Source organism: Mixophyes fleayi, chromosome 12 (assembly GCF_038048845.1).
Source record: "Mixophyes fleayi isolate aMixFle1 chromosome 12, aMixFle1.hap1, whole genome shotgun sequence".
In the NCBI taxonomy this organism is placed as follows: Eukaryota; Metazoa; Chordata; class Amphibia; order Anura; family Limnodynastidae; genus Mixophyes; species Mixophyes fleayi.
The window spans coordinates 78,631,949-78,658,780 of record NC_134413.1 but is presented as its reverse complement, the minus strand read 5'-3'; the positions used below and the strand labels follow the sequence as shown (position 1 = coordinate 78,658,780).

The 26,832-nt window shown below is 42.3% G+C and overlaps 1 long non-coding RNA gene across 1 annotated transcript; it reads right to left on the bottom strand.

Annotated features, from left to right (window-relative positions):
* Positions 1-15,683: 15,683 nt before the first annotated feature.
* On the bottom strand, positions 15,684-25,325 carry LOC142109379 (uncharacterized). Its single transcript, XR_012680359.1, has 3 exons — positions 25,112-25,325; positions 24,763-24,887; positions 15,684-15,826 (listed from the first exon to the last, which is right to left on the bottom strand). It is a non-coding gene; the product is annotated as an uncharacterized LOC142109379 (long non-coding RNA).
* Between the last annotated feature and the right edge of the window lie 1,507 nt (positions 25,326-26,832).

Sequence of the window (26,832 nt, the reverse complement as noted above, 5' to 3'; positions counted from 1 at the left end):
TGTCCTGTGCTCTGTGCTTCTAAGGGCATAGTTATTTCCCCAATATTCCCCTGTGTTTAAAAAAATAGAAAAAAGTTTTTTTTATAAAATACCAAAAACTACTTTAATATTTTTTAATTACCACAAAATTTTCACAACCAATCCTGCAGTATAAGCCCATTGGTACTGCAATATTACCAAGTTCACACATTCAGCAGTAAAAGTCCAGTGGTACTGCAATATTACAAAGTTTACACATTCTGCAGTATCAGTCCAGTGGTGCTGTGTCCTGTGCTCTGTCCTGCTGAGTTCCGTAGTGCTGCTGGGTCCTGTGCCGTGTCCTGTTCAGTCCAGTGGTGCTGTGTCCTGTGCTCTGTGCTTCTAAGGGCATAGTTATTTCCCCATTATTCCCAAGTTTGTAAAAAATAAAAAAAAAGTAAAAAAAAATAAAAAAATTAAAAAAAAAAAAAAATATATAATAATTATAACCAAATTTGCAAAACCAATCCAGCATTATAAGTCCATTGGTACTGCAATATTACCAAGTTCACACATTCAGCAGTAAAAGTCCAGTGGTACTGCAATATTACAAAGTTTACACATTCTGCAGTATCAGTCCAGTGGTGCTGTGTCCTGTGCTCTGTCCTGCTGAGTTCCGTAGTGCTGCTGGGTCCTGTGCCGTGTCCTGTTCAGTCCAGTGGTGCTGTGTCCTGTGCTCTGTGCTTCTAAGGGCATAGTTATTTCCCCATTATTCCCAAGTTTGTAAAAAATAAAAAAAAAGTAAAAAAAAATAAAAAATTAAAAAAAAAAAAAATATATATAATAATTATAACCAAATTTGCAAAACCAATCCAGCATTATAAGTCCATTGGTACTGCAATATTACCAAGTTCACACATTCAGCAGTAAAAGTCCAGTGGTACTGCAATATTACAAAGTTTACACATTCTGCAGTATCAGTCCAGTGGTGCTGTGTCCTGTGCTCTGTCCTGCTGAGTTCCGTAGTGCTGCTGGGTCCTGTGCCGTGTCCTGTTCAGTCCAGTGGTGCTGTGTCCTGTGCTCTGTGCTTCTAAGGGCATAGTTATTTCCCCATTATTCCCAAGTTTGTAAAAAATAAAAAAAAAGTAAAAAAAAATAAAAAATTTAAAAAAAAAAAATATATATAATAATTATAACCAAATTTGCAAAACCAATCCAGCATTATAAGTCCATTGGTACTGCAATATTACCAAGTTCACACATTCTGCAGTATCTTGTGCTACATATAATGGAGACCAAAAATTTGGAGGATAAAGTAGGGAAAGATCAAGACCCACTTCCTCCTAATGCTGAAGCTGCTGCCACTAGTCATGACATAGACGATGAAATGCCATCAACGTCGTCTTCCAAGCCCGATGCCCAATCTCGTAGTACCGGGCATGTAAAATCCAAAAAGCCCAAGTTAAGAAAAAGTAGCAAAAAGAGAAACTTAAAATCATCTGAGGAGAAACGTAAAGTTGCCAATATGCCATTTACGACACGGAGTGGCAAGGAACGGCTTAGGCCCTGGCCCGTGTTCATGACTAGTGGTTCAGCTTCACCCACGGATCTTAGCCCTCCTCCTCCTCCCCCCCCCTACAAAAAATTGAAGAGAGTTATGCTGTCAGCAACAAAACAGCAAACAACTCTGCCTTCTAAAGAGAAATTATCACAAATCCCCAAGGCGAGTCCAAGCGTGTTGGTGGTTGTCAAGCCTGACCTTCCCATCACTGTACGGGAAGAGGTGGCTCGGGAGGAGGCTATTGATGATGTAGCTGGCGCTGTGGAGGAACTTGATGATGAGGATGGTGATGTGGTTATTGTAAATGAGGCACCAGGGGGGGAAACAGCTGATGTCCATGGGATGAAAAAGCCCATCGTCATGCCTGGTCAGAAGACCAAAAAATGCACCTCTTCGGTCTGGAGTTATTTTTATCCAAATCCAGACAACCAATGTATGGCAATATGTAGCTTATGTAAAGCTCAAATAAGCAGGGGTAAGGATCTTGCCCACCTAGGAACATCCTCCCTTATACGTCACCTGAATAACCTTCATAGTTCAGTGGTTAGTTCAGGAACTGGGGCTAGGACCCTCATCGGTACAGGGACACCTAAATCCCGTGGTCCAGTTGGATACACACCAGCAACACCCTCCTCGTCAACTTCCTCCACAATCTCCATCAGATTCAGTCCTGCAGCCCAAGTCACCAGCCAGACTGAGTCCTCCTCAATACGGGATTCATCCGAGGAATCCTGCAGCGGTACGCCTACTACTGCCACTGCTGCTGTTGCTGCTGTTAGTCGGTCATCTTCCCAGAGGGGAAGTCGTAAGACCGCTAAGTCTTTCACCAAACAATTGACCGTCCAACAGTCGTTTGCCATGACCACCAAATACGATAGTAGTCACCCTATTGCAAAGCGTATAACTGCGGCTGTAACTGCAATGTTGGTGTTAGACGTGCGCCCGGTGTCCGCCATCAGTGGAGTGGGATTTAGAGGGTTGATGGAGGTATTGTGTCCCCGGTACCAAATCCCCTCGAGATTCCACTTCACTAGGCAGGCGATACCAAAAATGTACAGAGAAGTACGATCAAGTGTCCTCAGTGCTCTTAAAAATGCGGTTGTACCCACTGTCCACTTAACCACGGACATGTGGACAAGTGGTTCTGGGCAAACGAAGGACTATATGACTGTGACAGCCCACTGGGTAGATGCATCCCCTTCCGCAGCAACAGCAACAGCTGCATCAGTAGCAGCATCTACAAAATGGCTGCTCATGCAAAGGCAGGCAACATTGTGCATTACAGGCTTTAATAAGAGGCACAACGCTGCCAACATATTAGAGAAAATGAGGGAAATTATCTCCCAGTGGCTTACCCCACTTAGACTCTCATGGGGATTTGTGGTGTCAGACAATGCCAGTAACATTGTGCGGGCATTAAATATGGGCAATTTCCAGCACGTCCCATGTTTTGCCCACACCATTAATTTGGTGGTGCAGCATTACCTCAAGAGTGACAGGGGTGTGCAGGAGATGCTTGCGGTGGCCCGCAAAATTGCTGGACACTTTCGGCATTCAGCCAGTGCCTACCGCAGACTAGAGGCACATCAGAAAAGCTTGAACCTGCCCTGCCATCACCTCAAACAAGAGGTTGTGACGCGCTGGAACTCCACCCTCTATATGCTGCAGAGGATGGAGGAGCAGCAAAAGGCCATTCAGGCCTACACAGCCACCTACGACATAGGCAAAGGAGTGGGGATGCGCCTGAGTCAAGCGCAGTGGAGACTGATTTCCGTGTTGTGCAAGGTTCTGCAGCCATTTGAACTTGCCACACGAGAAGTCAGTTCCGACACTGCCAGCTTGAGTCAGGTCATTCCCCTGATCAGGCTGTTGCAGAAGCAGCTGGAGAAAGTGAGGGAGGAGCTGGTAAGCCATTGCGATTACAGCAAGCATGTAGCTCTTGTGGATGTAGCCCTTCGTACGCTTTGCCAGGATCCGAGGGTGGTCACTCTTTTAAAGTCAGAGGAATACATTCTGGCCACCGTGCTCGATCCTCGGTTTAAAGCGTATGTTGTGTCTCTGTTTCCGGCGGACACAAATCTACAGCGGTGCAAAGACCTGCTGGTCAGGAGATTGTCCTCTGAAGAGGACCGTGACATGCCAACAGCTCCACCCTCATTTTCTTCCACATCTATGGCTGCGAGGAAAAAGCTCAGTTTTCCCAAAAGAGGCACTGGCGGGGATGCTGATAACATCTGGTCCGGACTGAAGGACCTGCCAACCATTGCAGACATGTCTACTCTCGCTGCATTGGATGCTGTCACAATAGAAAAAATTGTGGATGATTACTTTGCTGACACCATCCAAGTAGACATGTCAGACAGTCCATATTGTTACTGGCAGGAAAAAAAGGCAGTTTGGAAGCCCCTGTACAAACTGGCTCTATTTTACCTGAGTTGTCCCCCCTCCAGTGTGTACTCGGAAAGAGTTTTTAGTGCAGCGGGGAACCTGGTCAGTGAGCGGCGAAGGAGGTTGCTTCCTCACAACGTTGAAAAAATGATGTTTATAAAAATGAATAATCAATTCCTCAATGAAGTACAGCACTGCCCTCCAGATACTACAGAGGGACCTGTGGTTGTGGAGTCCAGCGGGGACGAATTGATAATGTGTGATGAGGAGGAAGTAGACACTGTAGGGGGAGAGGAATCAGAGGTTGAGGATGAGGACGACATCTTGCCTCAGTAGAGCCTGTTTAGTCTGTACAGGGAGAGATGAATAGCTTTTTTGGTGTGGGGGCCCAAACAAACCAATCATTTCAGTCAAAGTTGTTTGGTAGGCCCTGTCGCTGAAATGATTGGTTTGTTAAAGTGTGCATGTCCTATTTCAACAGCAGACCTCTCAACTGCAGCTCATCCCTCCTCTGCGGGGATAATGTCTCCTGTGCTCTGACACGTCACTCTGTGTACTCTCAGCCTCAGGATCTGACACTACAGCTACCATGCCTCTTGTAGCAGCCCTCACTCCAGGGCCTCTTCCATGTGCAGTGTCCCCCTCTCTCTTGGGTTCACTATAGTGGCATGGAGTTCTCCCCCTCATCCAGGGCACACATTCCTTGCCCTGGCTCAGTCACCACGCTCAGACTTCCAGGCAATGCTGGGGGAGCCTGGGAGCTTCCACCCCAGGTCCCCAGCTACAACTCTCCTCTCCTGTGTCTTCTCTCTCTTTCTGACACTTGAAAGATCGTGCCTTTAAATGAAAAAGTCAGTCTTGATTGCACGACTATGTGCAAGTGCAACAGGGACATTTTTTTGGGTTTACAAAGTCAAACAGTAACACTACGACCCTGTCTGTCTGGGGTCTGTCAATGACGAATTGTCTGGAGCATGTTTTGAGGAGGTATTGTGGCCCCGGTATCAAATTGGGTACCGGGGCCACCCCACTATGCAGTCCAGATACTTGTTTGGTGGAATTCCGACACGTGGAGGGTTTTTTAATTATATTGTGGCCTCGGTACCAAATTGTGTACCGGGGCCACCACACTACGCAGTCAAGATACTTGTTTGGTGGAATTCAGACCAGTTGAGGGTTTTATTATTATATTGTGTGGACCACTCTATCTATACCACACTACAACTCTATACCACTCTATTTCCTACTTTAATTCTATTTAATTCTATTTCCTACTTTAATTCTATTACTAATTAATTACCATAAAGAGGAACCAAAAAAACCAATTTTACCAAAAGTATAATATGACTTAGACTTACAAACACTACACTTGAAAGATCGTGCCTTTAAATGAAAAAGTCAGTCTTGATTGCACGACTATGTGCAAGTGCAACAGGGACATTTTTTTGGGTTTACAAAGTCAAACAATAACACTACGACCCTGTCTGTCTGGGGTCTGTCAATGACGAATTGTCTGGAGCATGTTTTGAGGAGGTATTGTGGCCCCGGTATCAAATTGGGTACCGGGGCCACCCCACTATGCAGTCCAGATACTTGTTTGGTGGAATTCCGACACGTGGAGGGTTTTTTAATTATATTGTGGCCTCGGTACCAAATTGTGTACCGGGGCCACCACACTACGCAGTCAAGATACTTGTTTGGTGGAATTCAGACCAGTTGAGGGTTTTATTATTATATTGTGTGGACCACTCTATCTATACCACACTACAACTCTATACCACTCTATTTCCTACTTTAATTCTATTTAATTCTATTTCCTACTTTAATTCTATTACTAATTAATTAACATAAAGAGGAACCAAAAAAACCAATTTTACCAAAAGTATAATATGACTTAGACTTACAAACACTACACTTGAAAGATCGTGCCTTTAAATGAAAAAGTAAGTCTTCATTGCACGACTATGTGCAACAGGGACAGTTTTTTTCTTTACAAAGTCAACTAATAACACTTGGACCCTGTCTGTCTTTAACATACTTAATGGGATCTCAATGACGAATTGTCTGTAGCATGTTTGGAGGAGGTATTGTGGCCCCGGTATCAAGTTGGGTACCGGGGCCACCCCACTACGCAGTCCAGATACTTGTTTGGTGGAATTCTGACACGTGGAGGGTGTATTTATTTTATTGTGGCCCCGGTATCAAGTTGGGTACCGGGGCCACCCCACTACGCAGTCCAGATACTTGTTTGGTGGAATTCTGACACGTGGAGGGTGTATTTATTTTATTGTGGCCCCGGTATCAAGTTGGGTACCGGGGCCACCCCACTACGCAGTCCAGATACTTGTTTGGTGGAATTCTGACACGTGGAGGGTGTATTTATTTTATTGTGGCCCCGGTATCAAGTTGGGTACCGGGGCCACCCCACTACGCAGTCCAGATACTTGTTTGGTGGAATTCTGACACGTGGAGGGTGTATTTATTTTATTGTGGCCCCGGTATCAAGTTGGGTACCGGGGCCACCCCACTACGCAGTCCAGATACTTGTTTGGTGGAATTCTGACACGTGGAGGGTGTATTTATTTTATTGTGGCCCCGGTATCAAGTTGGGTACCGGGGCCACCCCACTACGCAGTCCAGATACTTGTTTGGTGGAATTCTGACACGTGGAGGGTGTATTTATTTTATTGTGGCCCCGGTACCAAATTGTGTACCGGGGCCACCACACTACGCAGTCAAGATAGATAGATGCGTATCATAGATAAAGTACATTCAGTGGTGTGGGGCAAATTGAAAAATATTCAAAATGCACTGACATTATCAAAAACAAGAGGTTGTCACATGCTAAAACTCCAACATGTATATGATGGAGAGGATGGAGGAGCAGCCGTATGTGTAGTGTAATGCAGACCTGTTGAAGGTTTTTTATATATTTTATTGTGGTGCCCAGTGCCCACTCCTCTACGCAGTCCAGGTACATTTATTGGTGCGAATCAAACAAGTTGATGGTTTTCTTATTATATATATTGTGGTGACCCACTCCTCTACGCAGTCCAGGTACATTTATTGGTGCGAATCAAACAAGTTGATGGTTTTCTTATTATATATATTGTGGTGACCCACTCCTCTACGCAGTCCAGGTACATTTATTGGTGCGATTCATAAAAGTTCAGGGTTTTTAAGATATTGTGGTGACCCACTCCTCTACGCAGTCCAGGTACATTTATTGGTGCGATTCATAAAAGTTCAGGGTTTTTAATATATTGTGGTGACCCACTCCTCTACGCAGTCCAGGTACATTTATTGGTGCGAATCAAACAAGTTGATGGTTTTCTTATTATATATATTGTGGTGACCCACTCCTCTACGCAGTCCAGGTACATTTATTGGTGCGATTCATAAAAGTTCAGGGTTTTTAAGATATTGTGGTGACCCACTCCTCTACGCAGTCCAGGTACATTTATTGGTGCGAATCAAACAAGTTGATGGTTTTCTTATTATATATATTGTGGTGACCCACTCCTCTACGCAGTCCAGGTACATTTATTGGTGCGATTCATAAAAGTTCAGGGTTTTTAATATATTGTGGTGACCCACTCCTCTACGCAGTCCAGGTACATTTATTGGTGCGAATCAAACCAGTTGATGGTTTTCTTATTATATATATTGTGGTGACCCACTCCTCTACGCAGTCCAGGTACATTTATTGGTGCGATTCATAAAAGTTCAGGGTTTTTAATATATTGTGGTGACCCACTCCTCTACGCAGTCCAGGTACATTTATTGGTGCGAATCAAACAAGTTGATGGTTTTCTTATTATATATATTGTGGTGACCCACTCCTCTACGCAGTCCAGGTACATTTATTGGTGCGATTCATAAAAGTTCAGGGTTTTTAAGATATTGTGGTGACCCACTCCTCTACGCAGTCCAGGTACATTTATTGGTGCGAATCAAACAAGTTGATGGTTTTCTTATTATATATATTGTGGTGACCCACTCCTCTACGCAGTCCAGGTACATTTATTGGTGCGATTCATAAAAGTTCAGGGTTTTTAATATATTGTGGTGACCCACTCCTCTACGCAGTCCAGGTACATTTATTGGTGCGAATCAAACCAGTTGATGGTTTTCTTATTATATATATTGTGGTGACCCACTCCTCTACGCAGTCCAGGTACATTTATTGGTGCGATTCATAAAAGTTCAGGGTTTTTAATATATTGTGGTGACCCACTCCTCTACGCAGTCCAGGTACAATTATTGGTGCGAATCATAAAAGTTCAGGGTTTTTAATATATATTGTGGTGACCCACTCCTCTACGCAGTCCAGAAAGATACCTTGTTGCAACGTTTTGGACTAATAACTATATTGTGAGGTGTTCAGAATACACTGTAAATTAGTGGAAATGCTTGTTATTGAATGTTATTGAGGTTAATAATAGCCTAGGAGTGAAAATAAGCCCAAAAACTTGATTTTTAAACTTTTTATGTTTTTTTCAAAAAAAATCCGAATCCAATACCTTAAATCCGAACCGAGACCTTTCGTCAAGTGTTTTGCGAGACAAATCCGAACCTCAAAAATAACGAAAATCCGGATCCAAAACACAAAACACGAGACCTCAAAAGTCGCCGGTGCACATCCCTACAAAATATACAATTAACCCATTATTATTGGCATTACTGGCACAGCCTCCATACATCCATCACATGTCACTTTTTTGGGCATCCTGTCTCCTCAATCAACAGTACCGCCACTGATAGAACTAGGAAAGTGGATGCAATGTTGTGCATGTACACATTCAATACAACCCACTCCTATGTACTAACACAATGAGCTCTTGCAGATCACTAATATGTAAACTTGCGGCTCCAGACCACGGCCCGGAAAATATTCTGTACTGCCCCAAAGCATCTAAATATATGGAGTAAGATGTCCGTTGACAAGGTTGGTGCCCTCTTGATGCCAGATATGAGGGCGCCACATGCACCATTAGCACTGTTACAAAATATTACAACACACTATAGCGGTTCAAGATAGGTTGAGCGCACATTGTGCTGTTGGCGTATATAATGCCTTTTTTTTTTTACACCTGTGCAAGCGCACACACTACTAGTTTCAAAATTAGTGCTCCGTACCCTCGCGCAGAGGTAATAACAGCGTAAATCGCCAAGAATGCAATTTGCATTCAACTTAACATGAGCCCCATAAAGTACAATAAGCAAAGCTCCTGATTGGCTACTAGAAAATCAGTGAAAATCAGATAAAACAGGGGTGCATGGGTGGTGTATGAGTGTATAGCTAGTTGGGACTGTGGTATGAGCACTCACTCTCATATATGCTGCATTGCAATTGTTTTGCTCTTCTGCTGTGTCAGTGCATTCTGTTGGGACTTTAGCATGATGAATATGGTGTAATTACAGTCATACCATGCCCCCCCTTCATGGTCACAGCATTTGTTCCCGGCCCTGCTTCACCTGTTTTGACACCAAAATTAGCTCTCCCATACCTCCCAACATTTAGAATTCCAAAGTGGGATAAGATAAGCCCAGCCCCAAATGATAGATTTTTGTTAAAACTCACCCACTATTCTGTTACACCCCACCCCTTTCGCAGCCCACTAAACAGGATGTCCCGCCACATTCAGGACAATTAGGACAGAAGTGCGTTCTCCTACCATCTCATCTCAGAGTCATAATTATGCCATTTCACCAACTACACATAAAGACACCAATGTGAGTGACGTTTAGTAACACAACTTGTAAAAAAAATATAGCCACTTAAATCAGTTTTGGGTACTTGCAAAAATAAGGCTCAGTGACTCTAAACCAGCTTATCTTTAATGCTTTATTAGATTACATTTTGCATTCTTTACTGACATTACTTATAACTAGAGATGGTCACTGACCCCCGTGTTTTGGTTTTGGATTCGGTTTTGGATCTGGATTACCGTTGTGTTTTGGTTTTGGTTTTGGTTTTGCAAAACCGCCATTGCGTGTTTTGGTTTTGGTTTTGGTTTTGTTTGGTTTTGTTTTGCAATTTGTTATAAAAATTACATTTATTGGTGCTAAAATAACATAATTTAGGTATTATTTTGTAGCTACATTATTATTAACCTCAGTAACACTAATTTCCAGTCATTTTTTATTCAATTTTGAACACCTCCTATGTCACAATATGATTTTCATACACTTGAAAAGAAAAATTGCTGCAGTTCTTGCCAGTGATAACAAAAAGGCCATTGTCATGCCTGGGCATAAGACCAAAAATCCACTCTTAAGTGTGGAATTATTTTTACACGAATCCTGGCAAGAGTTGTCTATCCATTTGTAGCATTTTGAAAGCCACACTCAGTAGAGGTAGGGACCTTAACCATCTGGGATCCTCATCCATGTTTCGTCATTTTTCAGCGAGTTATTGGAAAACTGTTGGGAAAATCAGAAACTTCGGTTAAAAAAAAAATAACAACAAGCATTCCAGCATAATCTACCTCCCTTCTCTCATCTACATCCCAGCACCTGCAGTCTTCCCCCCAACAATTGGCAGTTAAACAATCCTCTGCAAGAGGAAGCAAGAATGAAACCTGTCACCCAGTCGCAAAGCGGATCACAGACGCCCTGGGTACTATGCTAGTGTTAGATCTGCGTCCAATGTTCACTATTAATACAGTTGGTTTAAGACATTTAATTGAGGTGTTATGTCCCTGTTAGCAAATGTCATCACTATACCATTTTACTAGAAAAGCTAATTCTCTCCTGTACCGAAAGTTTACTAAAAATGTCATTATTGGGTGACAAAATGGTATTCTACCCACTGTACACTTAACCACAGATATGTGTACAAGCGTAACTGGGCAAACAAAATATTATATGATTGTGAAAGCCCACTGGGTTGGTCATTCGCCTTCCCCAGCATGGACAGCAGCAGCATGTACCCAGGTACATCACATTTTTGAGAAGTAGGCTACTCTGTGTATCAGCAGCTTCACTAAGAGGCATACAGCTGACAAACTGTTCCAAAAACTAAGGGATGTCATTGAAAGATGGCTAATCCTGCTTGGAGTCTCCTGAGGATATGTCATTTCTGATTACGACCCCAATATTGGTCCAGCATTACAGCGGGGCTGAATTCCATCACATTTCCTGTTTTGCACACACTATCAACTTGGTGTTACAGAACTTTTGAAAAATGACATGCAGGAGATGCTGTTTGTGTCCATAAACATTTAGGGTCAATTTGTGGTTTCTGCAACAGCATGTAGGAGAATACAGCAGCTGCAAGAAGATTAGCATTTGAGGGGAATATACTTTAGTCCAGCGAAGTAGTTACCTGTGAAGAAAGTGCAGACACGGTTAGCTTGAGTCAAGTGATTGCCTTAATAATAGATTTTGAAAAGGTGCTACATAAAATTATAGTGTGCAATAAAACAAAGTAAATGTGCTAACTATATTTTAATTGTAGATGAAATACTTAATTTTCTTTGCAAGGATCCCAGACTTATCAACATCTTGTTGGGACGTCTTCTCCTTCAGTTTCTCTGGCAACTGCTTGTAGTAAAAGAAATTGCTTTCCCAAGACACCCAGTGGTGATGCAGATGAGTCCGCTAAACATTTTGATATTTGCTGTGCTGTAAAAGAATTGCCCAAAAACCGTGACAGCTCTGCCCTAAAATCAACTAGTCATTCCCTTTGGAAGGCCATTATCAGCAATTACATCATACTACACAGACTTCTATGATATTGGGATATTGGGATGAATTAGTATTGTTGGAGGAAGATTATCACTAAACCCTGCCACCTCTCCAGTTTCGCAGTGAGCTATGGTACAATAAAATGTAACTGCAGATTTAGACCAAGACTGTCAGCCCTATTATTTCTATTTCAGCAATTACAATTAGCAATGGAGCAATGGAGCTCTTCTCTTTGGGTGTTACCTATATAACGCAGCACAATTTGCCTGCAAATTCTACAGACAAGCCTGCTTGTCTTCCTCTCCATCAATGACTCTTAGCAATTGAGCACTCGTCTTTGGGTGTATATTACACCCAAACATTATTAGTGAAAATTATGAAAAATACAGTTTAATCCCTGATAGGCCCTCCACCATCCTTTGCATGTTAATAGTAGGATTGGTTGGAATTATGGTCAAGGTCACACATTTTTTTGACAAATCCTTCAAACCAGCCCAGATGTCAAACTGTTGTGGTCTGCCCCCTGCGTCATCCCTGCTTGTGTTTGGAAAGTGCATATTGGTGCCAGAACCTCACATGCCAGAACTGCTCCCACTGGTGCCACACTGCTGCAGGACTTACACAATCAACCGCATCCTCATCGTCGGATACCCAAATCTCCCCCACATCCTCTTCTAAAGACAAAGTGTCATCCTCACTTGGTGTATCACCGGCTACACTCGGGCTGTTCAGGCACATATCAGCAGAACTGCTGAAAGGGCCCTTCTTTATGGGTAGACTAACAGAATGGTCACGATTAGACATCCCACTGTTGGATGGACTCTCCACAGGGATTGTTGTCATTTGTGAATCAGAGCAAATATTCTCCTGTAATGCCTCACTGTTATCTTGCAGCTCGGCTTTGACGCGTAACAGTAGTTGTGCACCAATTGTAGGCTGGGTAACTTTTTGGGATCTGCCACTAATAGCCAAAGGTGAAGGCCTCATTCTCTCTTTGCCACTGCGTGTGTAGAATGGCATGCTTGCAATTTTTTTTTTATCGTCACTTAACTTTTGCTCAGTTACACTTCTTTTTCGCTTCAATACAGTAATTTTTTTTTGGTTTTTGTTTTTTGCACTAATTTGAAAACACTCTGTTGTTTGACATCGCCTTGGCCAGATGACGTACTGGGAACACTAACATCAGGACTGGTGACAGAACCTGGTTGCTCATTTAGATCATATGTGGACTGCTTTGAATCCATTGCGTAGATACTGCTGACAGATATGACTTTTGACAGCCAGAAATATTAATGCACAATTAGAGAGGACACCCCAAAAACACTGAGGAGTGCTAACATTTATTGAGTAGATACTGCTGACAGATATGACTTTTGACAGCCAGAAATATTAATGCACAATTAGAGAGGACACCCCAAAAACACTGAGGAGTGCTTAAAATTATTGAGTAGATACTGCTGACAGATATGACTTTTGACAGCCAGAAATATTAATGCACAATTAGAGAGGACACCCCAAAAACACTGAGGAGTGCTAACATTTATTGAGTAGATACTGCTGACAGATATGACTTTTGACAGCCAGAAATATTAATGCACAATTAGAGAGGACACCCCAAAAACACTGAGGAGTGCTTAAAATTATTGAGTAGATACTGCTGACAGATATGACTTTTGACAGCCAGAAATATTAATGCACAATTAGAGAGGACACCCCAAAAACACTGAGGAGTGCTTAAAATTATTGAGTAGATACTGCTGACAGATATGACTTTTGACAGCCAGAAATATTAATGCACAATTAGAGAGGACACCCCAAAAACACTGAGGAGTGCTTAAAATTATTGAGTAGATACTGCTGACAGATATGACTTTTGACAGCCAGAAATATTAATGCACAATTAGAGAGGACACCCCAAAAACACTGAGGAGTGCTTAAAATTATTGAGTAGATACTGCTGACAGATATGACTTTTGACAGCCAGAAATATTAATGCACAATTAGAGAGGACACCCCAAAAACACTGAGGAGTGCTAACATTTATTGAGTAGATACTGCTGACAGATATGACTTTTGACAGCCAGAAATATTAATGCACAATTAGGGAGGACACCCCAAAAACACTGAGGAGTGCTAAAATTTATTGAGTAGATACTGCTGACAGATATGACTTTTGACAGCCAGAAATATTAATGCACAATTAGGGAGGACACCCCAAAAACACTGAGGAGTGCTAAAATTTATTGAGTAGATACTGCTGACAGATATGACTTTTGACAGCCAGAAATATTAATGCACAATTAGAGAGGACACCCCAAAAACACTGAGGAGTGCTAACATTTATTGAGTAGATACTGCTGACAGATATGACTTTTGACAGCCAGAAATATTAATGCACAATTAGGGAGGACACCCCAAAAACACTGAGGAGTGCTAAAATTTATTGAGTAGATACTGCTGACAGATATGACTTTTGACAGCCAGAAATATTAATGCACAATTAGAGAGGACACCCCAAAAACACTGAGGAGTGCTTAAAATTATTGAGTAGATACTGCTGACAGATATGACTTTTGACAGCCAGAAATATTAATGCACAATTAGAGAGGACACCCCAAAAACACTGAGGAGTGCTTAAAATTATTGAGTAGATACTGCTGACAGATATGACTTTTGACAGCCAGAAATATTAATGCACAATTAGAGAGGACACCCCAAAAACACTGAGGAGTGCTAACATTTATTGAGTAGATACTGCTGACAGATATGACTTTTGACAGCCAGAAATATTAATGCACAATTATGGGGGACAACCCAAAAGCGCTGGGGAGTGCCAAATATGAAGAAAAAATAATAAACCTCTATCCTCCTCTCTGCACTAGCGATTTTGGTTAGAGCAATTGCAAGAACAATATTGTATTCTTTCTCTGTCCCTGCTCTAATTAGCCTATGACTACACCCTGCTCTCTCCCTCTGTCAAATGGCGATGGATTGCTGTGGAGGCGTGTATTTATAAAGTTGAAGTATCGCGAGAACCGAGTCCCGAGATCCGACGACGTCACAATGACGTTCGGCCTCGATTTGGATTCGGAATTGGCGGGAGAGTACCGAGCTGCTCAGCTCGGTACTCGGATACCCAAAGTTCGGGTGGGTTCGGTTCTCGGAGAACCGGACCCGCCCATCTCTACTTATAACCCTTTCACGCACCTGCTATAGCCTATAAATTGATTGAGCAACTTTCATTTCTGTATTACTTATAACCAGTCAGAATTAATGTTATCATTCTTAAGATGCCAATAAACCCTACAATATTATGCTCATACATAGGTCAAAGTTAAACAATACAACAGACAACTTGTAAAGCAAAGGTCAGCAGGTGAGAGCAGGGGGAGAATATGAAGTAGGAGAAGAAATGGGGTACGAATTAGGAGGGATGTCAAGCATTTTAACACTGATATCCATCAGCATGGCCGGAGGGTAGAGAATTAAGACACACCACATCCCACCTCTGAATTAAAGGCAGAAACACTCACAGTTCTGCCCACTCTCAAACCGGTTCCCAAGAATCTTACATCCAACCCGTCTTCTCCAATTCCCACCCCACTGTCAAACCCAAGTGCAAGTTTGGCATTGACAGGTCCTGCTGTACCAGAAACACTTAATACCTCGGCCTTGGCCATAGCCCCTAGTCCTGTCACATTAGCTTTTACACCAGCCGACGCTCTGAGTGCCGTGGCACCAACACCAACTTTACCCACATCAATTTTTACTCTTCCAAGTTGAACCTGCAGAGGATCAGTGGAGGCAGACAGACTTGCTACTTCTGCTCCGACCTTGGCCTCCAGGGTCCCCAGACTGGCTCGTGCACTACCCGATACACTTATAATTTTGGATTCAAATCCAACCCCTTTCTTATGAACTTTTACCCTTCCAATCCCTGCCTCTGCTGTAACTCCAGCTTCAGGCAACACAATCTCAGGATTAAGGTAAAATCCATGGGCGTAAGCGTCGAAGTCAGTATAAGTATCATCTACAAGTTCATAATCGTCACCAGAGTCGGCGGAAGTCAGACCCAGCTTGTACTCCATCTGTGCTTCTTGTTTGGCGAGATTTAGGTTTCTTCCTTACAATGGACGTAATGTTATTTATAGAAGCAGGTCACTGTGATGATTGAGGACGTCCTCTTTTAGGATAATATCCAATTTCCTGCTAATTATGTCTTTTATCCTGTTGAAATAAGAAATACAAAATTATATTTTGTACTGTACTTACAAAAATTGATAATATACAGTAATCAGTGTCATAAACCTCTCACCTCCTAATACACAGATATCAGGATCTATAACTCACACCTCCTCCTAATATACAGACATCAGGACACAACTATCACCTCCTAATACACAGATATCAGGATCTATAACTCACACCTCCTCCTAATATACAGACATCAGGACACAACTATCACCTCCTAATACACAGACACAAGGTACACACTTTTTACTTTTCCATACATAAACCTCTCACCTACTAATACACAGAAATTATTATCACTATCATCAGTTATGTATATAGCGCCACTAATTCTGCAGCGCTGTACAGAGAACTCACTCACATCAGTCGCTGCCCCATTGGGGCTTACAGTCTAAATTCCCTAACTAACACATACACAGAGAGAGAGAGAGACTAGGGTCAATTTTGATAGCAGCCAATTAACCTACCAGTATGTTTTTGGAGTGTGAGAGGAAACCGGAGCACCCGGAGGAAACCCACGGAAACACAGGGAGAGCATGCAAACTCCACACAGATAAGGCCATGATCGGGAATCGAACTCATGACCCCAGTGCTGTGAGGCAGAAGTGTCAACCACTAAGCCACTGTGCTGCCCAGACATCCTCTTTTCCTTATGAAAAATAAAATAATTTTGCTTGTGTAACTTATTATGAAGTTAAGACAGCCCACATCCTAAGAATAAAGACAAAACAAGCCCGGTTCTTCTTTGGGCATAAGTCCATTTACGTGCCATATCTTGCGTGAAATAGCTCTGCCGGAACAGAACTTGCGCCAGTGAACGCAAATGCATGCAATCCATGTCCGAGTGCAAATGACGCAACTGCCTACAACTTGAAGGGCAGGACGGGGTTGAAAAGGGGCTTACGGACGTAGGCAATGTACAGTAAGGCCGTGCTAGCGCAGATGCCATTCTGGGTTTCAGTTAAGTACATGTTTCTTAGTCGTATAATTTGCACTAGCTACAGGGCAGGTGTATGTGCAGTGATGACTACACGGATGCATGACACTAGATAGCACAGAACATGTATTTGCAAGTAAAATGTTCTTATGCGTACTGCATTGTATGTACAGGACAATAAGCATAAGAACATTTCATGTAAAAAAAAAAGTATCAATAGTAGAGAAGTTCCCCGAGAACCGAGCCCAAATGAACTTCGCAGATCCGAGTACCGAGCCACTTTTGCGTGTCCTCTGAATTGATAACGAGGCAAAACGTCATTGTTACGTTGTCCGATCTCGGCTCTCTGAGCTTTGGATTCTATAAGTACCGCCTTCTGCGGCGATCCAGGGACCATTTCACAGGGGGACACAGAAGGGGTAGCACAGTCTCTAGAGCAGTTGGGCAGCATCTTAGGCAGAAAAGAAAGAGGAGGGGGTAGCAGTGTTCTTCAAAGTTTCCAGTGACATTCAGGAGAGGTCCATTGCTCCATTGCTAATTGTCATTGCTGAAATAGAAATAATAGGGCAGACAGGCTTGGTCTAAATCTGCAGTCACATTGTACTGTGTTATCAAAATAGATTCACAGCAGTACACAGAAGACCAGGAGCATCAAGCAGCTGCTAGCACTAGTCATGGTGATAGTAATCCCTCTACGTCATCTGGTAAAGCCTATGTAAAAGTGCAGTGTTTTTAAGTCAGGGTAGCAAATATGTAAAAAAAACAAAACAAGTTTTACCTTGGTAAAGAAAAAAGACCTGTAATCCAGGCAAAGTTATCTGCAGAAAAAAATAAAATTGTCATCATGCCATTTTACACACGCAGTGGCAGGAAAGAATGAGGCCTTCGCCTTTCTCTATGAGTGCTAGTTCTGCAACTGTCACTGAGGCATCTTCTTGTAAGGTCAGTCATGACCAAGCAAGACCTTGTCATTCAGACTCCAAAAGTGGTGTTCAAATACTTTTACGTGTAAAAGCCGAGCTGGAAGAAAACAGTAAGGCATTAGAGGAAAATGTATGTTCAGATTCAGAAAGGACACAAATCCCTGAGGAGAGACCATCCACGAGTGCTATGTGTAATCCTGACCTTTCTGGTAGTGTACCCATAAAAGGCCCTTTCTGCATTTCTGCAGATCTGTGCATGAGCAGCCCAAGTGTAGCCGGTTGAGGATGCCACTTTGGAATTGCAACAGGATGAGGGGGATATTTGTGTAGCTGACGAAGGCGCTAATGAGGATGTTGATGAGGATGATGTTGTTTGTGTAAGTCCTGCACCAGTGGAAGCCGTTCTTGCACGTGATAAGAAGAAGGCTATTGCCATGCCTGGACACAAGATCAAAAAATCCACCTCTTATGTGTGGATTTATTTTTACCCAAATCCTGACAGTTATCTAGCTATTTGTAGTGCTTGTAAAGCTGCAGTCAGTAGAGGTAGGGACCTTAACCATCTAGGAATCTCACCCATGTTACACCATTTGAAGCGAGTTCATGGCAAGCTGTTGGGAAAATTGGAAACTTATGCTAAAAAAATAAAAAGCAGTCCAGCATCAGCTAGGTCCCTACTCTCAGCTAGATCCCGACACCTGCAATCTACATCCACAACACCTTCCTCATCAATATCCTCAGTAGCGATCAGAGTTAGTCCTGCATCCAAGTTGCTAAAGCTAGATGACTCCTGCACTATCCTGGATTCCTCAGAAGAATTGTTGAGTGTTAGTCCCACTGCTGCTGCTGCTGCTGCTGCTGCTGCTGCTGCTGCTGGGGGTGGATCTTCATCCCAGAAGCAGACCAGTAAGAAGATTACTAGTAGTTTACAACAATTGACTGTTAAACAATCCTTTGCAAGAGGAAGCAGGTATGAAAGCTGTCACCCAGTCGCAAAGTGGATCACAGACGCCATGGCGACTATGCTAGTATTAGATCTGCGTCCAATATCCACTATTGATGCAGCTGGTTTTAGACAGTTACTTGAGGTCTTCTGTCCCCGCTACCAAATTCTATCACAACACCATTTTACTAGAAAAGATATTCCTCACTTCTACCAGAAGATTAGTGAAAATGTAATTATTGGGCTACAAAATTCCATTCTACCCCACTGTACACTTAACCACAGATATGTGGACAAGTCGTCTCTCACCCAATCTGTGCTCCTTCAAGCGAGCACTTAAAACTCACCTGTTCCTTAAAGCCTACCAACCATCCACTTAACCTCTCACCTCTTCTGGTTCTCCCCTGCCCCCTTTCTCTCTCCCCGTTCCTTCACTGGCTCCCTTTTGTGCCTGACTTTGTTTACCCTCCCTTAGGATGTAAGCTCGAATGAGCAGGGCCCTCTTCCCTCCTGTCTCCATACCTGTTCTTCTGCTCCGTCTCTACTGTATCTGCCTGCCTGGAGTTTCTGAAGTACTGGTACTTTGTGTTTATTGTCCTGTACTGTTTTACCCTGTATAGTCTACTGTTTGTACCATGTACGGCGCTGCGGAAACCTTGTGGCTCCTAACAAATAAACGATAATAATAATAATAACTGGACAAACTAAAGATTATATGACTGACAGACCACTGGGTTGGTGATTTGCCTTCACCAGCAGTAGCAGCAGCAGCATGTACCCAAGTATGTCCCATTTTTCAGAGGCAGCTACTCCGTGTATCACCGGCGTCACTAAGAGGCACACAGCTGACAATCTATTACAACAACTACGATGTCATTCCAACATGGCTTATCCCGCTTGGACTCTCCTCAGGATGTTATTTCTGATAACGCCACCAATATCATGAGAGCATTACAGCTGGGTGAATTCCATCACATTCCCTGTTTTGTTCACACAATAAACTTGGTGGTGCAGAGCTTTTTAAAAAATTACAGGGGCGTGCAGGAGATGCTGTCTGTGGCCCGTAAAAATATTTGGACATTTCCGGCATTCGGCAACAGCGTGTAGGAGATTGCAGCAAAAAAATAGTATTCAACTTAGCCCTTGATATCAATTGTGTATACATTTAGATTCTTTTTGCCTTTTATCATTGTCCTGTATATATGTTTTTTTATATTTTATTATTTGTAAGTCGATTTTGGCCATTGCATTGTACCTTTGTTCTTTTACCTTGTTTTTTACCAGTTGTATTAGTTTGCTCCCTATAAATTTCTTCATATATTTGTCTGCAAAGTTGAATACTATTTTCTCTGGTTGAGTTGATAGACATAGATATCTATACATATATGTATATATGCTTTTTTGTTACTTGGCCTTCTTGCATCCACATACTGGTCACTCATATTGTGACTATTGATTACGTTTCTGGCTGTAGCATAGTCCACTATAGCTCTTCCGTTATCTCAAGGGTCAATGAGCAACTAATCATCAGAAATCTTTGTAGGCTCTTTTAGGGAGGGATACCCTAGGTTTAGTGCAGCGCTTGCAGCATTAGGGAGTAGAGCGCAACCATATATTTTGTTTGTTGTTTCAATATATGGGAAATAACAACATGCAAAAAGTAATGTACACCTGTTAATATCCGTTCAGATGGTATCTAAATTAGAGGACCCCCCCCCCCAGGGTTTGGTTCTAAAACATTTGTGTTTTAGTTCTGCCCAAAAATGCTGAAAGGTTTTGGTTTTTTATTTAATAATAAACTGTGAAAGATAGGTAAAATTATGTGATTTTATGCTGTTTTTGCACCTACATTACTATTTATAGCATTAACATTCATTTGCAGTCTATTTTCTAATGATCGCTTCACAACAGTCTAAATTTTCACCAATTTTGGTACAAAGGCTGCAGTGAGCAGGCTGGCTAAAATTAGTGACAGAGCAGTGACACAAATACATGACAGTTTAATAGACGATACAATCCTTATGAACCATTGTGGCATAGCAGTGTGCATAAATTATCTACAATTATCTACATGCAGACACTGAATGCTGAATGACATTTGAGTTTTTCCAACAAATTGACACCGGTAGTAATAAGTGGTTATTAGACGGACAGTGGAATCAATAGACATTTCGACCTGTAGACAGACGAAGGTGGGCTGCACCTCGAAGAACAATGTTGAAAGACTACGCGCACGGTAATTTAACTTTACAAGGCATCCATAATTGACAGTCAAGGTACAAGCCAGAAGAAGAAATCATTAAAATGACAGCAGCATCATTAGCCATTAAAATAGACGAAGGTGGACTTTACCCATTATAAAAAAACTTGAAAGACTATGCGCACACAATAAATTTTAAACTAGAGGGCACTCAGGCAGTGAAGAGACAAGAGGAAAAAAAACAAGCCCGCGCTCGGTATATACCTTATTAAATATGGTACCAGCTGTACGGCAATATAAATGTCTATATATGTAAAACAAAAAGACAGTTGTTAGCGTTAATCCTTTACACTGCATATCTGTGTGTATCTAGCAATTTGAAAACATGAGGTATTGGTTCATATTTTGATCAAAACATTTAAGCCTGCATCCCAGCATCAAGGGAACCTCATTATATGCAGGTCCTACACTGACCTACAGGGCCTGATCAGCCAATAGGCTGACCAGGCTGCATCCTGGGCGCTGGAGCCTGAAGGGGCGCAGCGTCGCCGATATGTATTTTTTATTCTTTTTTCAATGTTGCTGGGGCCGGAGTAATCAGGACCGCCCCTGGTCTAAAGGAGCGGTCCCGACTGTCAATATCACATGACAGCCAGTCTGGCAGTGATCGCTGCTAGCTGCCTGTCAGTGTGGCTACGGGGGCTTCTTACTCTGGTCACGCGCGATCAGGACTTCCACATCTCAGATGACCAGAGTAAGAATAGCCTGGGCCGTACTGACAGGCAGCTAGCAGCGATCGCTGCCAGACTGCCTGTCATACACGGCGCTGAAGAGAGGACTCCACAGCACGTAAGTCTGTTCTAATGTCTCGGGGGGAGGGGGGCAAGTGAGGTGGCTGGAGGGGGCAAGTGAGGTGACTAAAAGAAATTGCTGAGGGGGGCATTTAAAAAATAGAGTAGCTTTGGAGGGACATGATCTTTGCATTGTGCAACGATTATGAGGATGATCTCTGGACTCTAGGGTCACTAAAATACTGAACATTATCCAGTTGGGGCTGGTAAAGGTTTATATTTGTTTTATAGCTCTTTGACAACAATTTTCAGATATTTTATTGCCTACATATGCCTGTGCTATGGGGCAGTTTTATCTGCCCATAATGGACTGTTGTGTTTGGACTAAAGGCCCTAATCATTCAGGGTTTGTTAACATTTTGCATTATAATACAATTGCTGCATGTTTTCAAAACAGAACCTCGAATTTCCAGAATCCAGCTAGAAGACAACAAAGCTACAAGAACAAGCAGGAGAGAAGAACAAGACCTGGTAAGAGAGATTGCACAACCTGTCTAAATGTGAATGCTGGAGAATACTCCTGAATATTCATATTTAAGAGTTGTCCTAAACGCCTATATTGGGGGATTGGGGGGGGGCGCTACGGCTGAAATAGCCTAGGGCGGCCAAAACCCTTAATCAAGTCTTGCTGACCTATGTGCTTGACACACCATTAAAATGCAGTTAAAATCAGATGAACTCACCTCCCAGATATAGGGGTTTACACCTAGCAAGCAATGACAATGAGCAGCTGTCCATTAAGCCTATTTAAGACACATTTGGGTGTGGCTCATAAGCCCCTGCAATCCATGAAAAAAAATAAAAGTTTGGTATTAGCTTCAAACACTTTGTATTTTAAAAACAAGAAAAATATTTAGTATTTCTTATATATATATATATATATATATATATATATATATATATATATATATATATATATTGTGGCAATGGGAGTGGTTTTCCACATGCCTCTCAGAGTGGAATTAGGTGTGGAGCTAACATTCTGCAGGTAAAAGGCTGCAGACCAAGTCATACATGGGTGTAGCACTCCTGTGCTGATGTTAAGTTATATACAGGTCTGAGACATGTGATAAAGTAGATGTAAAATGTGATTTGCTTACATGCTTTAACATGTTTGTGTCCACAGCTAGCAGCAGAGCTGATAGGGGTGGCTGTACTGAATAGGCGTTACAGAGCACCTGAGGAGACTTCCTTTAAAGACAAGGTGGGAGTGTCGCCTGTCAGTCATCCAAGCCTGTGGGAGGAGACCTGGGTATTTAACCTTGAGTTGTGCTCTTGTCAGATGTGACTGACGCTGAACTAGTTGGCCAGTCAGTAGTGAGCTGGCCTGTGTCTAGTTAGCTGTAGGGTCACCAGGAGGTGCAAGCCAAAGGGAATGCTTGGTGGTGTCATCCTGACAGAAGAAGTGTTATTTATTGTGATGCCAACAATAAATATATTTTGATTTAAAACAAGAAGTTTTCGTGTTGCTGATATCTGCTGGGTGTTCTTGCAACAGAAGGTGACAAAAGTGTCATGAGAAGGTTTGCGGTTTTGTTACTATATATATATATATATATATATATATATATATATATATATATATATATACACACACACACACACAATAGTATGCTATACTATTATCAACCAGTAGCCACTACTCAGTCTAAACTCCCTCACATCATATTACTGATAAGCAGCACACATTTCTAGCAGACTGATCTCTACATAAATAAACTACAGTAAAACAAGAGCTTGTTTGCTATCTAAATCTGCCTATTTCACCCTGTCTAACCCTCTCTAAATGCTATTTTCAGAGCAGAGCACTGCAGCCAACTATCTCCCTACACGCTGTCTATTTGAAAAGGGCAGATGAGAACAGGAGGGAGAATTATAATAGAAAAGATATTGATCAAAACTCGACATCTTGCCGGCCATGACATTTTTCTTTGTTTTGAGATCCGAAATAGGCGTGCTAAACCGAGGCAGCTCACGGACCACACCTGATCCCCAAAACTCGGGTCTGTCGGATTAAAGTTCCCTCATCTCTAATCTACATCATGGATAGCACACACACGTGGCAAATGGAGGTTTACTTTATACATGAAACATGGCATTATCTCACCTTCCTCACACAGCACCTAGTTCTACAAACATCCAGGCACCAAGATTAGAAATCTGGTAATATCATTAGGACACTTCATAAGCCTGCAATATACAAGGCATATCTCTGTATACTGTTCCCTAAACTGTAACATTCCTTCATCACAATGTAAGTCGGTGTACATGCAGCAAAGTCCATATATTCACAGATACATCCAGGGCCTGATTCCTAAAGGAGAGCAAAGCAAAAAAAAAGGAGTAAATTTGCTCCCGAACAAACCATGTTACAATGCAAGGGGTGCAAATTAGTTTATTATTTTGCACATAGGGAAAATACTGGTTGCTTTTGATGTAGCACACAAATACTTGATAACTTTATTTTTGCACTGAAATATAAAGTTGATCTAGGACATGCCCTACCCAACTATAAATCTGTCCCCACATTTTAAATTTACCTCCCCCTCCAATACAACATGGTTTTCCCAAAGGTGCAAAGTTACTCCTTCTTTTCTTTTTTTTTGCTTTACTTTAAATTAATGAATCAGGCCCATAACCTTCACCAAAACAATATCAATATTTTTTTCTTCTCTTCTGTGTAAACGGCCATTTTTTTAAAAAAAATAAACACTAAGACAGACACACGCACTTAAAGTAGATCATTAATGTCGATGATAGATTACATGACACAAGGGAGTTGGTGAGGACTGTTAAACAGGTACAAAAGTGGTAGCAGAATTTCAAAGCATTTTGTTTTTTTTTGCTTCTAGCGTTTTGGTCTAAATGGCCGCACTCTGATAGAATAGTATAAATGTTTTCATATTTTGCCCGCTAGCACCTCTGGTGTTTATTTTGATTTTCATAATAAAAACATGGTCATTTTGCACAGGAGAGAACTGGGACATCGTTTCGGTGAAAGTAAAGTTGACATATCCCTCTCGAGAGTCGATTGCGAGGTGAAGGGCTACAGACTTACCCACATAGAGTAGAGATCACCGTGTAGAGTTCACCGTGGCTTCACGCACACCACAAGATGCTGTGTGGCTGCTCAGCGTAGACTCTCAGCACTCGTGCTCTCCAACAAGACTAAATAAACCTTTCCTGTAAAAGGATCATTAGTAAACTTGGGAGAAGTCCAACTGAATACCAAGACTGTTTCACTTTCACATAGAAGAATCCCCCTACACACTCCTGTGAACCAGTAAAAGAGCAGCTCTTCTATCGCTACATAAAATGCGATGGCACAAATCCACTAATATATGAACAATCAGAGTCTCTATATTGGGTCGTATATTTATGTGTTTCTAAATTGAGAGCTAACTTACCAGACGTTAGCCCAGGAACCTTCTTAAATCTTCTTCTCACCCATTGCCTCACAAGCAGCAACTCAAAAAAGTTGCTCAGTTTATAAGATCCCGACAGACAGGGAGGCTCGAGTCCGTCTTGGGGGTTGGACAATTTAGGTTCTTACTCTTCCTTGGGAGGCTCCGTATTATTTAATCTAACTGGCTTTCCCTCTCTTCTCAGATTTCCTCCCTGTGCTTCTCCTTTATATACTCACTCCTGGAAAAGGGGGTAGATTTATCAAACCTTCTAATCAGGAAAAGTGGACGTGTTGCCCATAGCAACCAATCAGATTCTAGCTATCGTTCATCTAGTACATTCTAGAACACAGTGGTTAGGATATGACTGGTTGCTATGGGTAACACCTCCTTTTTAGAAGATTTAGCAAACCTCCCCATCGGTCAAAGCTTGGTTGTTATAAAAGCTGCATTAGTAAATACAGGGGATTGTTTGGGTTACAATGACTCTGACTATTTAAGTAGTAGATTGTTGTGGGTTTCTTTTCTAATTATTTTTTTTTTTACAATTTTTTTTTTAAAATAACTTCTGCCCCCTCGGTTCACTTACCCGATTCTGCCGCAGCTGCTGCTCACAGCCGCCGTTCTTCTCCACGGGGAGCAAGCGGCCGCTCCTCCAGGCCGATGGCCCGTACAGAGGCGGAAGGTTACCCTTACGCCCAGCGAGCATGTCATGCTGTCGCGGTCCGGGAAGCTGGGACACCCCTCGAAAAGACGTCAGGTATGTATATAATAGAGATGCTCAGGCTCGGTTCCCCGAGAACCGAACACACCCGAATTTAGCAGATCCGATTACCAAGCTGAACTTTTTCGGAATTGAAAACAAGGCAAAACGTCATTGTTACGTCGTCGGATCTCGGACCTCGTGAGTTTTGGATTCTATAAGTACCGCCCTCCACGGCGATCTAGCGCCATTTCACAGAGGGACATAGAAGGGGTAGCCCAGTCTGTAGAGCAGTTGGGCAGCATCATAGGTAGAAAAGAAAGAGGAGGGGTAGCAGTGTTCTTCAAAGTTTACAGTGAAATTCAGGAGAGCCCCATTGCTAATTATCATTGCTGAAAAACACAAATACTAGTGCTGGCAGGCTTAGTCTTCTAAATCTGCAGTCCCATAATGTACAGTGTTATATAGGTAACACACAAAGAGGAGAGCTCCATTGATATTTGTCATTGCTGAAACACAAATACTAGGGCTGGCAGGCTTGGTCTTCTGAATGTGCAGTCACATTGTACGGTGTTATCTAGGTTACACACAAAGAGGAGAGCTCTATTGCTAATTGTACCAATTTTATTTTCTGCCACTGCTGTGCGCCAATGTGTCCTAGATGTGGTAGGAACTGCCGTGTGTTTGTGTCATTGCTCTGTCGCTTACCATCCAGCCAGGTCGCTGCAGTATTTGTCCGCAAGTGTATGAAAATAATATCGTGACCTGTGAGGTGGTCAAAATTTACTGCAAATCACTTGAAATGAGTGTTATTGAGGTTTATAATAATGTAGGAACAAAAAAAGAGCAAAATTAGGTGATTTTAGCAATTTTTCTAAAAAAAATACAGATCCAAAACCAAAACACACAAGGGCGGTTTTGCCAAAACCAAAACACAAAGTTAATCCAGATCCAAAACCAAAACCAGAACACGGGGGTCAGTGAACATCTCTAGTATATAACCAAGGGGCTTTCCCACGCT